The following is a 15,596-nucleotide window of genomic DNA, read 5'->3' as shown; positions in this document are numbered from 1 at the left end:
TCAACTTAACTTTCTTTCCATTACTGCTCACCATTTCTAGTATTTGAATTAGCATGTTTATATATGCATATATACATATATATATGTGTGTGCATGTATATATAATATATGGTACTTTCTGAAAAGTGCTTTATTGCCTTTGCACATATTGTTTTCACTCCAGGCAATGCCCCAAAGCTAGATATCTTCCACAGTTCCCCCAGGATACAGGTCAGATTACTTCCTCTATGAAGATTTCTGTGTAAATGGAAACCCAAGGATTGCAAGTGACAGGATATCCAAACCTTACTAGATTTGGCAAAGGCAAATTCTCTGACTTTGTGAGTGAAAGCTGACCACCCCATTCTCTACACCCTACTTTACCCTGAACTCTGTCTCAAATTTAATCCTTTACTTGGAAGAAAAATATTAGAAACATATCTTATTTCTTGATATATTGAAATTTCACAGCATGATTTTTAGTCCATGGCTCTTAAATAATTGCATCAATCCATATAAACCTTTAACAAATTGAATTTTAAATTTGAGGAATGGAAAGAAAAAGAGATAGGGGAGAAAGAAAGCGAGATAGAAAGAAAATGAAAGCAAGAGAGACTTTTGACCAACTCCAAAAAGAAGAAACTTCTGTGCTCTGAACTTGTAAGATGAAGGGAGTGCTATTTATGAAGTACAGTTCTCTATAAAAATAGATTCATATTGATTTTGATGACTTTTCTTTTTTATACCCCAAGCATCTGGTGAATATTGTTGTTGAGTTAAAGCTTGGTGCCTCAGTACTGACAAGTAACTGCAGTTCAGTGGGTGAGCTAGACCTCTTATGAGTCAAAAATCCTAGATCATAAATCTCAAAATAACAAATAATCATCAAAAGTTTTGTGACACATTTTTTCCATTTTTAGTTCCAATTGTTCTAGTGAGATCCTCCAAAGACATAGGCCAGCAAAACCTATCATTGCATTTATCAGACAGTACAATGCACTTTTACATCGTGAGAATATTTACACTACTCTTAAGTCATTCCGCAATAGTGCATATCACGGATTTTTAAAATACGTTTCCCCTAGAAGTAGAACATATATTCATTTAAAAAAAAATGTGTACCATGAAATAGCTAACGGTATTTTCTGAGTGGTACTAGGAATTTCTTTATTTTAACACAAAACAAAACCTACAAAAATATTAGGAAATACTCCAATTCTGAGACACGTTTAAATTTTAGGGAAAAAAATATTTTTCTTTTCCCCACTGAATGTGTTGTAAAACCTGAACAGAATAAATGTAGCAGCTATTTGAGGACTCTAAATAGAGAGCAACAGGCAGATTGAGGAAGAAAACAAGAATTTAAGTACCATTGGAATTATCTTTTTTCTCCCCTTTTAGTGTCTCCCAGCCTATACTCAAGGCAATGCCCAAACAGAAATTGGGCTATAGCCCTAGCAGTGAGGGCTGAAAGACAAGCTTATAGTTCATGCAGGAGATGCAGGAGAGAGGTCTCTTAACATTCTTAGGTAGTAGAAAAAATCTTCTCTTTTCTATTATTTTTCTTTTCTTCATTCTATTGTTCCTCAGGCCAGGATAGCCCATAGGCACTGAACACTGGAGGGAAAACCATGGGTCTCAAGAGGATAAAATAAACTTCCTGATTATTCTTCCTTTCTCTCTTTTTCTACCACTTGGCCCCAGATGTAGGTGCCTTTATAGGAAGTGCATGGCAGAACAGTGTAAATAAAGCCCCAGCTTTCTGGGTGAAAATTCTCAAAAGGAATCTCAGGGAGCTGTAAAGTATAGAAGAAATGAAGAGAGAGGAATTCAAAAAGGAGACATGATATATTTGTTTATGAACTTCTGGGATCACCTATGAGCCCTTCTTGCATGATTCTGACCCTAAGCAGTATTCATTAGCCTTTAAAAAATGACCAACAGGATAGACCACTCTAAAGTTCCCAGGTAGGCCACAGGGTACTACACACAGGAAACCGTTCTGATTACTTCTGCAAAAACTTTGATAATAAAATTGACTTCTTAAGTATTAATTCAATTTATTCAGTAATTATATGACTATAAAGTTTTCTTTCATTCTTAGTGAGTATTTTTTAGTTTATGGCTTCTCAGGAACTAGTTCATTTCTTGAAAATTGTTAAATTTATGTGTGTAGAGTTGTTGGTAGTGTTCTCTTAAATGTTTTGTAGTGTCTATGTGGTCTGTGGTGATCACCTTTCTTTCATTACTAATATTGATTATTTGTTTCTCTTTCTTGTCAGTCTTGCTAGATGTTTATCAGTTTACTTTTTCAAAGAACCAGCTTTTGGTTTTAGTGATTTTTCCTATGTTCTTTTCTGTTTCTATTTCATTGATTTCTGCTATTATTTCTTTCTTATTTTCTTCTACATGCTTCAAATTCATTTTTTGTCTCATTTCTCTACTTTTTAAAGTTGAAAGCCTAGATTATTGATCAGAAATCTTTCTTTTTTACAAAATAAAAATTCAATGTTATGAGTTTTTCTCTGAGCACTGTTTTGTTACATCCCACAAAATTGATATGTTTTGACATGATTGATTTAATTTTTGTTTCTTTGTTTTTTGAGACGGAGTCTCACACTGTCGTCAGGCTGGAGTGCAGTGGTGCAATCTCAGCTCACTGCAATCTCCGCCTCCTGGGTTCAAGAGATTCTCCTGCCTCAGCCTCCCGAGCAGCTGGGACTACAGGCGCGCGTTGCCATGCCCAGCTAAGTTTTGTATTTTTAGTAGAGATGGGGTTTCACCATGTTGGCCAGGATGGTCTGGATCACTTGACCTCGTGATCCACCCACCTCAGCATCCCAAAGTGCTGGGATTACAGGCGTGAGCCACCACGCCTGACCGATTTCATTTTTATTTAGTTCATAATATTTTCTATTGTTCAGATTTAGTTTCTTTGGGGTGAGTGGACAGACGACTGCAGTTTTTCTCTGGTGGTTGGCTGGATGCGTCCCCCATTTCCTAACCACGTGGGCCTCTCCATAGAACAGCTCACAAAATGGCAGCTGCCTTCCATCAGAATGAACAAATGGGAAAGCAAGAGATGCTGAACAAGACAGAAACCAGACTCTTTTTATAACCTAATCTCATAAGTTATATCCCATTCCTTTTGCTAAATTTTGTTCGTTAGAAGCAAATCATTAGTTCCAGCCTAGACTAAAGGGGAGGGGATTAAAAAGGGCCGGGATACCTGAAATGGGGCATCATTGGTAAACATTTTAAAAGCTGCTGCTGAACATACAAACAAAGCACAAACAAACAAACAAATCAATGATGGAGGCACTGAAAAATGAGATACTGAGGTCCCAGTCACAAGAGATGACCTAACCGGGTAGACTGACTTCTCTCTCAACATGCTATCAAAGGCAATGTCTATTCTAAGCTATATAGAAGTAAGGGCTCCTTGAGCTATGAACTCAGATTTCTTTGTTAACACTTCTGAGTTTCTGTACCCAGGGTAGCAATTGAAATATTAGCATTTTCACTTGGCTTGCTTTTATATTTCATTTCAAGAGCTGGCTCTGCTCCACTTTCTTCCATTTGATTAAAAAAACAAAAACAGAAAAACTGCTTTTCAGACTATTTTACTGCCTTCCAAACATGGAAGGTTTGAGTCAGGGAAAACACATTATACCCTGGGACAGAGAGAGCAGAACAGAACTACCGAAATCCAAGGAACATCTCAAAGCTGCGTGCAAACTGGGCCAAGCCACATTCGTTGAGTCAGTGAGACTGCTCTCCAGAGCCATGCAATTGGAAACTTCCAGGCAAAGATAAGAATGGCTCCACATTTACATTTCCTTCTATCAGAGGCTGAACAAGTGCTGTGCAATGGAATGAGTTCTTGGGACCAGTGTGGATTTTCTGCAAATGCAATCTCATTTCTGAAGTTTATCATATTTCTACATTTAAAAGAGACAAAGGAAAATTATACATTCCAAGGGCTCACTTAATGCCACAAACTGGGCTAAGGATGAAAGGGAAGCCTTTTATAGCTGATGTATGAATTGCAGGAAAGAGGTCTCTTAATGCTCATAGCAGGTGGAATTTATATTTATCTCATGAAATATTTGCCACCACTCTGAGGTTAGGAATATAATTCCTCCTTTACAGATGAGGTATCTGAGGTTCAGAGGTTACATGATTAGCTCACGTTAGGTAGAGCAGGGCCGAGGCATGCTTCTCATTCTAGGTCTGTCTAATGTCAAAGCCTGAACTTTTCCATGAGTTAACTCTCTTCAAAAAGACTTAAAGTGCACAGTTTAAGAACAGATCACACCAGTAGATGTTCTATCCTGTTTTATAGACTTTGTAGATGTCTGTTATTTTCTAAACAATCATGTCATGAACTGGGAATACAAAATAAAAGACTTCAATATCATTTTTTGGAAGTTCGCAATACATGGGAATGTTTAACTTGTAAACAAATATTATCATACAATGCAATAAGAAGTAATAAAACATGATCAAACCATTATAGGGGCACTAAAATTTGGAAGAAGCTTTATAAGCAAAGCTAGTTTTGTTTAGTAGGATATATATATATATCCTCTGGTACCTATAAGTTTTAGCGTTCTGGAGTAAGATAGAGGAGACACACATCACTTAGCTGTAATAATCTTAGTATATTTTAGGGAATAATTGGCTTCTGCTGTATCATATTTTTGAATGAATAAACAGGTGAGTCTATGGTCATAGTTCTAACAGTTATTTGAGTAGTAGATCATGTAGTGTTATGAGTTAATTATGGTTATGCATATGTCTGGCTTATCCTTAATAAATAACTCTTAAGATTTTTAGAAGCTGTCTGATTAATATGTGAACACAAGTAGCTTTTAACATGCTAATTAGATGTCAATTGTTTTGCAAAAATAAATACAAACATTTGTAATGGTAATTGAAGTTGAACTTGCTATGATTATTTATTAATTCTAGTTTTCAAACATGTTAATTACCACAGCTGAAGGAAACCCCCTCTCAAGATTTAAGAAATCCCATTAACTCATCTTAACCTGCTGAATATGTACTCCTTGTAAGATAGGCTAGTTTCAGTATATTTGCTGTTTACTGCTAGATATGTTTAATGACTTGTTTTTGGAGCAGATAACTGAATAGATGGCCACCTAGAGAATGGAGGGTTTGAAGAAAGTAAAATAAAAGGTAATTGAGCAAAGGGGGTTAAAATCTACTATCAATAAAACATTCATTATGGGAGAATAATAGCTTACACATCTTTTTACAGCCTCAAGGTAAGACTAATCTTGCATGATCATCTTTCTAGCTGTACCCAGTCTGAATTAGTCATTTGGTTTTCTGAACTTTCACAGCAGACTTTTTAAAACACCCACATAGACTTACCAGTTTTTCTCTTTTGGGTCTTCCCTTGGTCTCAGGAACCTAGGGTAATTTAGATTCTTGAGTAGAAAAAAAGATATTTGGGTTATGCCCTTTTTAAGTATATATTAAAATCTTACATAGAGAAGGCAATATGCCCTGTTAGAAAGAGGGGTTATTTTCTTGTCAACTCTCTTCAATATCAGCTAAATCTTAGCTTCAATCATGATTACATTATCAACCACATCAAACAGAGTGGGACCTTAGATACAGATTAGCAAGCCCCACCTACTGTTTTTCAGGCACAATTATAAGATTATAAGCCCTCCTTTTTGGGGGAGGGGAGGGATAAGGGTCTTGCTCTGTTGCCCAGGCTGGAGTGCAGTGGCGTGACCATAGCTCTCTCTGACCTCTAGCTTGAAAAGTCAAGCCACAACTACAGGTGCGCACCTCCATGCCAAGTTAAGTTGTTCAGTGTTTTGTTTTTGTTTTAGTTTTTCCTGTAGAGACAGGGTCTTTCTATGTTGCCCAGGCTGGTCTCAATCTTCTGGCCTCAAGCTCTCCTCCTGCCTTGGCCTCCTAAAGTTCTAGGATTGCAGGTATGAGCCACTGTGCCTGGCCTCTAAGCACCACAGGCCCCCTCACTTTTTAAATGCCAACATCCTTTAATTGTCCAAGTCTGCGTTTCCAACAAAGACATTATCCTGACTTTTCTCCTTGCTTTGTCTGATTTTTCAAAGAGCATATATGGTGGTGTGGGTAAGAGCTTGCATTGCACTCATATAGAAGAAAACCTGTCTTAGTCATAGATTATCTGTGTAAAACTGGGCAAGTTAAAATAATGTCTTGAAGCCAAATTTCCCCATCTATAAAATGAGTATGACATTAGCCTTAGTTCATCGTATTGATCAAATTCAATGGTATTCATAAAGCCCTTCATCTAAAATCTAGGACACGGCCGGGCGCGGTGGCTCACGCCTATAATCCCAGCACTTTGGGAGGCTGAGGCAGGCAGATCACGAGGTCAGGAGATTGAGACCATCCTGGCTAAGACGGTGAAACCTCGTCTCTACAAACAATACAAAAACAAAAAAAAAATGAGCTGGGCGTGGTGGCTGCCGCCTGTAATCCCAGCTACTCAGGAGGCTGAGGCAGGAGAATGGCATGAACCCAGGAGGCGGAGCTTGCAGTGAGCTGAGATTGCGCCACTGTGCTTCAGCCTGAGTGACAGGGCAAGACTCTGTCTCAAAAAATAAAATAAAATAAATAAATAAATAAATAAAATCTAAGACATAAAAATAAAAGCCAACACTTAATTAGCCTCTGCCACATATCAGACAACATGCTAATTACCCACCCTGTGTTTCCCTCCACCAAAAAAATTGTATGGCCCATAAGGATTCCATATTATAGATGATGAAATGTAAAGCATATAGGGGTTAAATGTCTTGCCTATAGTCATTCTAATAGTTAGTACCAGAAGTAGGGCTGTAACACACAGTCTTCAGATTCTTGTTCTTACCTCCATATGCCTCACTGCCTACCTTAGTATCAACTGCAGATATTACTCATAATTATTCATTCCTGATTTTTGTCAAACATCCCTAGCAATACTTTATTGTAATTAATTATATAGCTAATTATATAAATGGATTCCCTATTAAAACAAACAACTTGTAAACTATAGCTAGATCTTCTGTGTATTTTTTTCCTAAGGTTCTTAAATGGTCCCATATTTGATAGTCATTGACAAATATTGTGAATAATTGAATATATGTGGCACCTCCAGTAATGAATATATGTGGTACCTCTAGCACATGTACTCTGTAGATTCATGCCACACAGTAATTTGTTCATCCTGGCTCATATGCGGAAACTGTCCCACATGTCATGCATTGGACTATGAAAACATCCCATAGGAGCACTGATTAAATGAATTATATCTGAGTTATGATGCTATGAGCACCAGGAAGTACTCTAGACTGGCAAATATATTTCATCCAAGGTAAGAATTGTTACTCTCACCAGGTAGCCCAGCAAACTGAGGGTTGCAGAGATTATGTTATTGTCTTCTGTCTAGTAAAGGACACAGTCATAATTTCAAACCAGTTCTCTGTCTGCTTTCACATATCTCACATAGAACTGCATGCTGTTAAATTTCAAATCTCAGATGAGGCTTAAACTAAGCTTTGAATCTGAAATAGTCCTAAAAGGGCAATTAAGTTACCTAATTATATCAAATAGAATACCCTTACATGGACTTAAAATTATTTTGCATTGGTTTTATTTGTTATAGCATATTTTACTGTTCTTGTTATACATGAAAAGGTAATTATACCTTTCCTATAAAACCCAAGGAAAGATCCTATTTTCATATATTGATAACTTAAACACAGACATTGCATGCACAGATATTCAGAGAGGGTACTGAACATAATGCATAAATAACTCTTCTAGGTAAATTGATATATTTAGATGTCCACGCACCAAGATAGAACCTGAAAATTTCATTGTTTCAGGCTGTCTCCTCTTCTTTGCATATTTTCTTTCTTTTCCTGGTTACATAAGTTGACCTGTTTGCTCAGTGTAGACATGGCCACAGTCAGCATGTGGAACCATAATTCTTTTAGCCTTTTCTCTGGTTCTTACAATTATTTAACAAGATGCTTTGTAATTAATTCACTTCCTCCCTCCTTCTGCATGACCTTTCCTTTCCCTGGAGTTAATACACATTTGCTACCTAGTAAGTGGGCTCATAATTCATTCTTACCCCTATCCTTACCTTCAAATAAAGCACCTCTATCCTTAGATAAAAGCACTTCAAATATTATTTTACAAGGACTTTCATCATGAGGCCCAGAGAGTTGACTGCCTTAAAACTTATAGTGTCCTAAGAATATTTAAATGGACCCTTTGTCAATCACCCCTTAAAAGTGAAATATAGCTATGCTTTCCTTTGTGTAGTCGTTGGGAATGGCATTGTTAGACATTTTATTTATGCAATTCCAGATGATGTTTAATAACACTTTGTAAAACACTGATGATTCTATCCAATGTACAGATGAAGGTAAGAGCAGTTAAGTCAACTACCTAGAAAAGCAGGGGCCCCACCCATGTTCCTATCATACTCATGTTTCCAATATATATTCATAGGGCCTTCCTGCCACTCCACTAGAGTACCATGATGTTAATGGTCTCAGAAGTAACTTCAGGCAATGACTAAAATAATTTAGAAGAAAAACACCTAGCTTCTTGGCCTACCTGGTGGGACAAATCTGAGGCAAGTTCTATACTGTCTCTTAGAGTTTCCCAATGGGACTGAGGCTCAGTTGCCCATAACTGTAACCTGCTTATTAAAATATCCTTTGTTAACTACTAATCCTTTCCAGTCTCTCTGGCTCACTGCTAAGCACTCCCCCTTACTAAGTAAGAAGGTACTTCCTGGGACCTCTTTTCTCAAATCCTTATCTTGGGGTCCATCAGATCACAAAAGACCACTGCTAGAAGGTAGAACTCGGGTGAACAGGTACAAATTTTGGTTCATCTGCGTACAAAGTCCACACTTGCACCCACACTTCCTACAGTGCCCTAGTTCAAATTTAGCACCATTGTTCTGGTGATTTTCTTCCTGGTACAGAATTCACACTGACAATGAATGCTCCCACCTTAGAAAGCTCTGATGAGGAAGTGGCATCTTAGAATTCATTTTTTGTTGTTGTTAACATTTGAGCTTAGGCCAGATTCTTGTCCTTGGCAGTAGAAGAAAAATCCCATTCCTTTAAGCACACCTAGAAAGGTCACTCTTTGAAGATGCAAAAGGGATATTTATCTGGCCTCCAATTTCTTGTGTCCTTAGGTGACCTCTGTGGAGAGTCACTCAGATGTGTGCCAAGAAATCCTTAGCTGCTCTCTGCTGTGCACTGAAGCCCATAACATGGGGAGAAATGGCCCTGCTATTCCATTTAAATAAGCACTGAGCCAGCAGCAATAGCACTTTGCTAATATTGCTATAGGGGCATTCAATGAAAGCCAGTGTTGCTTTTGAACTCCATGAGTCTGATGGCAAAATATAGACATACAAGCATGCACAGATAGAAACAGATATAAGGGGGATGTGTGTGTGTGTGTGTGCATGTGCACACGTGTGTGTGTTTTCTAATGTGTTTTCTAATAGCCATTCAGAATTATGAAACTCCTCTTTCAAGTTTTAGATGGTACCTTTTTTTTTGGAGACGGAGTCTCACTCTGTTGCCCAGGCTGGAGTGCAGTGGCACAATCTTGGCTTGCTGTAACCTCCGCCTCCCAGGTTCAAGCGATTCTACCACCTCAGCCTCCCGAGTAGCTGGGATTACAGGCACCCGCTGACATGCCCGGCTAATTTTTTGTATTTTAGTAGAGACGGGGTTTCGCTGTGTTTCCCAGGCTGGTCTTGAATTCCTGAGCTCAGGTAATTCTCCCACCTCAGCCCCACAAAGTGCTGGGATTACAGGCATGAGCCACCGTGCCTGGCCTAGATTGTACTTTAAAAACATCTTCAGAGCATATTTAAAATGATAACTTGAAGAATAGCAGATGATGAAAATGACTCTGAAGAATATCTGTATCTTAACTGCATATTTCTCAGCATCTGATGTGTGTAGTCCATAGCAGTAAACCCGAGGAAGAAGATGTAGAGGTATTTTTTAATTGAGTTGAAGAAAGAAAAGAAAAATACCAGGTGAATTTGGGTCTCCAGATTGACCATGGGGAAGCTGGTTTCAGTGGAACTGACAGTAAAGGGAGGGTGAGATGTGACATGCAGAGATAAAGGGCTGCATGGGACAAGGTAAGAATCTTGGCTTCATCTTTAAGGGGACTTAAGAGACAGGAATGCCTAGGAATTGTGAAAAAGTGTATGTAGAGACCAAAGGTTCAAATTCAAATTCTGGCATTCTCACCTATATACAACTTATGTAACTTTGATTAAAGTTGCTGCCTTCTCTGTGTTAACTTTGTTATTTATTTATTTTTATTATTATACTTTAAGTTTTAGGGTACATGTGCACAATGTGCAGGTTAGTTACATATGTATACATGTGCCATGCTGGTGCGCTGCACCCACTAACTCGTCATCTAGCATTAATAATACCAACCTCACAAGTAAAACGCCCTAACAAATTAAATGATTCAAAAGCACCTCTTTCTTTTTATCCTTTTCCTCTGTGGAGAATCAAACTCATCCATTACTCAGGCTATAATTATAATTATTACTAATCTTAATAGTAATACAGTTAATAATTTATAATACACTTTTATTGAAACTATAGGAAATGTCTTTTTCTGTGTTAAAACAATCCAGAATTGATCAGAAAGGCAATATTATCATAACTTTACTGAACATATGTTTAAAGATTTAAAAAATGCTAAAATGTTCTCAACAGATCTTGTCCAATTAGTAAACTACAAAATGGCCTGATAGCTGTAGAGCTGAAGCATAAAATTTTGAGTTAAAAGTGATTCTAAGTAAAAGACAGTGAAACTAAATAAGATGTACTTGGACTTCATTATTCAATAACTGGTAAATTTCATATGGCTTTACGGTATTTTTACTGTTTTGCTTGTTTTTGATGTAAAGAAAGTATACATTCATTAAAATAAAAATATTCTGAAAATAAAATAATATTTAACATTTTTATTTTCTTTTAGGGTTTTGTGTAAGTTTGTGTGTGTTAACACATGCATATGTTATATACTTGGATTTACACTTTATAATAAACAGTATTTCCTAAATTTGAGTAATGAATCATCTCTTTTCCAAAGGGAAAAATGTAATTTTCTCAGACTGCTACAAATATGTCCTTTTGGAGCCTAGGAATATGCTATTTGAGAAACAATACCTTGAGAAAGTTAAATCCTATCAAGTGAAATAATTTTCCACTGCAAATTATCACTATGAAAGCAATGCTTTGCATTTACAACTATTAACTATTTTAGGTAATAGTTACGTAGTCACAAAATGAAAACACACACACACTCACACACACACACACACATCATACAACCCTAAGGCCATTGTATGTTGAATATTTTCTTCTTTCCATTATTTGAAAAAAATGCATATACCATTTTCTCAAAAAAGTCTATCCTTATTTGAGATTGTTTCTTGAAAATGTTGTCCTAAAATTAGAAATAAATGATTTAAAGACATGTCCATTTGTAAGGCACTTAACATATATTAACGTATGTACTTATGGAAGAAATATGTAGTGCTACTTGTTCCAGTCTTTGGTAGTGTATCGGTACGTCTTTCCTTTGGGACACAAAGCCAGACTGTTGTAACTGCCAGGTGTTCAAAGTGACAACTCAATGTGCAATGCTCATAATAACTATTTTTGTAAAAAAACACTAGAAATTAGTAAAACCATGTGACCTTATTTTAGGCTTCAAAACCAGTGCCTTTCACAGATAAAAACCCTGGCCCAGCACTTCCCTCATGTCTTCCACCCATAGCTTCAGGAATTCTAGGGACTCTGGGAAAAATCCTTCTCCAAGAGCTCTTCTTATGCTCATGAATCATGTTAAAGGTTTGAGTTCCTTGGGACCACCCCAAGTATCTTTTAGCTTTTTTACTGAGAATCATGACAGAGGCTGAGTCCATTAAGGGGCTGCTTCAGGTTTACTCATTTAGTTTCCTGACTCTAAACATTTGCAGTTTAATTGTTGGCACGCAGAACAATTTCTGAAAGGCATTTCTGATAGATATTATTTGTTGTAGCCTTGGCTTTGCCACAGTTAGATAGTTGAACTTGAGTGAGACTCTCAGTCTCACAGAGCCTTGGCTTCCAACTTTGTGACATGGGACTAACTGAAAGTGATGCCTACCCTATATGTTTTTATAAAAATCAACACACTAGTAGGTCCTTAAAGACGGTGAACAGATCAAATTCATCTTCGAATTATCATTGGTAAGCTAATGCCTAGCATAAAGCTATTACCATTAGAAATTCTTAGGATTAGTTTCATTGGTAATGAAGTCAATAAACATTTATTGATTACCTATTGTATGGCCGGTAATGTTTGAGGTATTGAAGGTATAACTGTGAACAAAATATAAACATGTCATTGCTCTCTTGAAATGTACTTTGTGATAAATCTTTTTGGGAGATAGAGGGTTAAATTAATTTTAATATACATATATTAGATATACATAAACATATATTTGGGAATAACAGCATATATTTAAAAATATACAGTTTTAGATTGAATAATATTTAATTACAATACATTGTTTATGTACAATGCATTGCAATATTCTTTTCATTGGAAAAAAATTCTAGGCAGTTTGAACTTTAAATGTTCATCAAATTGTTTTTTGCAATTACTATACATACCAAGGTATGTGTTGTCTCAATATTTAACTTGCCTTTAAGGTAATTCTCTTTTCTACATATTTTTTTTCACTGACATTGAAATTCCATGGAGATATTTTACAGAAAGTGTCCTCGGTCATGGTATTAGTTGTGCTCATGATGGTCAAAGGAAAGTATTTTTAGAAGAAAAATAACCTTGGTGGCCTTGTATTTAATTGGCAATAGCTGGAAAGGACTGTAATATAAATATTGAGATTATATATATGGATATATAGACAATTAAACTACATGTTTGTCCCCCTAAAAAGGACAGAAAACATAATGGAAATTTCAGGGGCCAGATTTTAGCTTATAAGCTAATCATAAGTAAATATTTTTTTTAAAAAACAGATAATAACAACATCATTTTGCCATGTTTGTGTGCGTGTGGGTACAGGTGCACCTGTGAAAATGGAATAGACACCATCAGATGCTGTGAGTTCACTGACATGAAACAATCACTTTCTGGATGAGGCTGTTATAGACAGTGTTAATAAGTAATTTCAATAACATGACAAGGCAACTGACCCTGGCTAGGCCAGTTTAAAACCTCCAGCCCCATAAAATGGAGTACTTAGGGAGGTATTTGGTGCTATGATGAAAAGTTCATCCACACAGGCAATTCACCACCTATTTACTGAACAACCATAATATGCTTGGCACTGAGGCTACAGAGAAGAAGGAGCTTCCCCATTCCCATAATGGAAAGAAGAACACTCAGAAGACTCCATTAGACAGGAGCAGGGGATGTGGTTTAGAAGCCAGAGAGAAATGGATTTGAGTCCCAAACCCCTTATTTACTAATCATGGGAACTTAATCATTCTCTCTGCTTTCAAATCATCAGGTTTACCAAAATAAAGATTCACAAGCATTCACATAGCCCATTCTACTGAGCAGATGCATAGACCACTTTGTTTTTCTAAATCTGCATTTCTGATAAAGTTCCAGCCTGAGAGCTGACATTGCACCATTTAGGGAGAAACATGGCATTCTCTGTTTCATTAGTCAGAAAACCTGAAATCGTTATATATTAGCTAAAACAACAGCAGCTGATTTTTCCAGGCCCTCCGACTCTGCATAATGTATTGCTTTTCACTGTGTTAGTTCATCATTCAGAAATGCAGCATATCCTAAAACTGACCCAGGCTAAGAAAGGAGATTTTATTTATCGTAGGATTAAAGTTTTGACAAAGGCAAGTATTGAACTGGATGTTTCCTGACTTATGTGGTAAAACAAACAAATACAAAACTTTAGAATGAGTACAGTTTGATTGGAAATGACATATAATTTTAATAGATTGTTTCTACCTGCTGTCCAGTACTTAACTATAGGATGATGTAAAAGTCACTTGGCATCTCCCACAATCAAACTCTTTATCTTAAAATGGGAGATCATTCACCTTTCTTATCGGATTATCGTAAATGTTAAAATAGATAATGTCACTCAAAAGCACTTTATGAATTATAAAGCAAATATAAAAACATATATATGTACTTTTTTCTTTAGAAGTTAGCATGTATCTAGCACATTATAGACACTCAAATGAATTTTGAATAAATTAATAAATTTATTCAAGATAGTAATCAAATACTCCATTCAATCCTTACTTCCAACAAGCAATTTTAAGTTTGGAATACAGGCATAAGAGTATTTAATTTACTGATTACTTTCTTGTGCCAGAGGAATTAGTCATTTCTATGTCATTAGGCTAGAAATTAAACTTGGAAATAAACCAAGAATGAAGATATTTTAGTCACTGATGAAACATTATATTAAAGTTAACTTTTTAGATAAAACTGAGGTTTTTGTAAGTCTGGTAACTGAAAGCCATAAAATAGTAGCACTGGTGTACAAATATTCCCACCACAATTTTTCCACAGATGGAGAACCAAGAAGTTTAGGGGACTTACCTGAATTCTACATGAACAGACAGGATCTCTTGGATACAAAGTGAGATGATATTACTGGACTACAGAATGCATCAATTGCAAGGCAAAGATTCCCTAGATGTCATCTTCATCTGTGTATCTGTTAAAGAGAAGTATACTTTTTTTGTGTGAAACTGAGAGCACTGTACTTTTGAGATTGTAAAGAATTCACTCTCTATTTCATTTGAAATATTATCCATATGTGTTTCTAGAAAAAAAAAAAGTGTTCTAGTCTGGTGAGAAGTCTGTAGCAGCTGAAATTTTGTTAAATGCCAATTGTGTGCCAAGCATGCCGCTAAGCTTCTTGCACACATTATGCTATTTAATTCCCTTTGCAATCCAGTGACATAGGCATTATTATTGCTATATTATTAAATAAACTGACAAAAAATTATAATCTGAAGATTTAAAAATAACATGTCTAACATTACATTCTGGCAAAATACAGAACCGAGGAAGTCTACCTTCAGAACTTACAGAGCTTTTATACTTATGGAGGATGCTATGTTGCCTCCCAGCATGCACTTGTGATCAGCAGTTTATGATTCAGTAAAGAATTTCAATATAGGATTGTGGTGGTGTTGTTGTTGCTGTTGTTGTTGTTGTTGTTAAAGCAAGTTCATGCTGATATAAATTGAGTCAGAGGAGGAATTAGAGAGCGTAACACATAACTAAAGCATGTTGCCAAGGAAACTCTGTTGGCAAACCAAGTATCATGGAGTTTAGGGATGTAAAGGCACTTGTCTGTAGCCACAATTATTTTCTTGATCATTCTACAGATCAAAGAGGAGATATTAGGTACTCTAACACTATGGAAAGGCTAAATCATGGGTTGAACATGAATTTTTTTGAAGCTGATTTTAGATGTCCAGGAACTTAACACATTCCCTTGAGAAATTGTAAATCATTAATTGAAACTTTCTTTG

At 36.3% G+C, this 15,596-nt stretch overlaps 1 long non-coding RNA gene across 1 annotated transcript in view; it reads right to left on the bottom strand.

Annotated features, from left to right (window-relative positions):
• Positions 1-15,038, bottom strand: part of LOC134729363 (uncharacterized) — a 255,709-nt gene extending 240,671 nt beyond the window's left edge. The window contains exon 1 of the long non-coding RNA XR_010110372.1: positions 14,653-15,038. This is a non-coding gene — a long non-coding RNA (uncharacterized LOC134729363). The remainder of the gene's footprint in view (positions 1-14,652) is intronic.
• Between the last annotated feature and the right edge of the window lie 558 nt (positions 15,039-15,596).

This window comes from Pan paniscus, chromosome 18 (genome assembly GCF_029289425.2).
Source record: "Pan paniscus chromosome 18, NHGRI_mPanPan1-v2.0_pri, whole genome shotgun sequence".
NCBI classification, from domain to species: Eukaryota; Metazoa; Chordata; class Mammalia; order Primates; family Hominidae; genus Pan; species Pan paniscus.
Note: the sequence above shows the minus strand (reverse complement) of the source record. Positions and strands in the feature narration are given on the sequence as shown.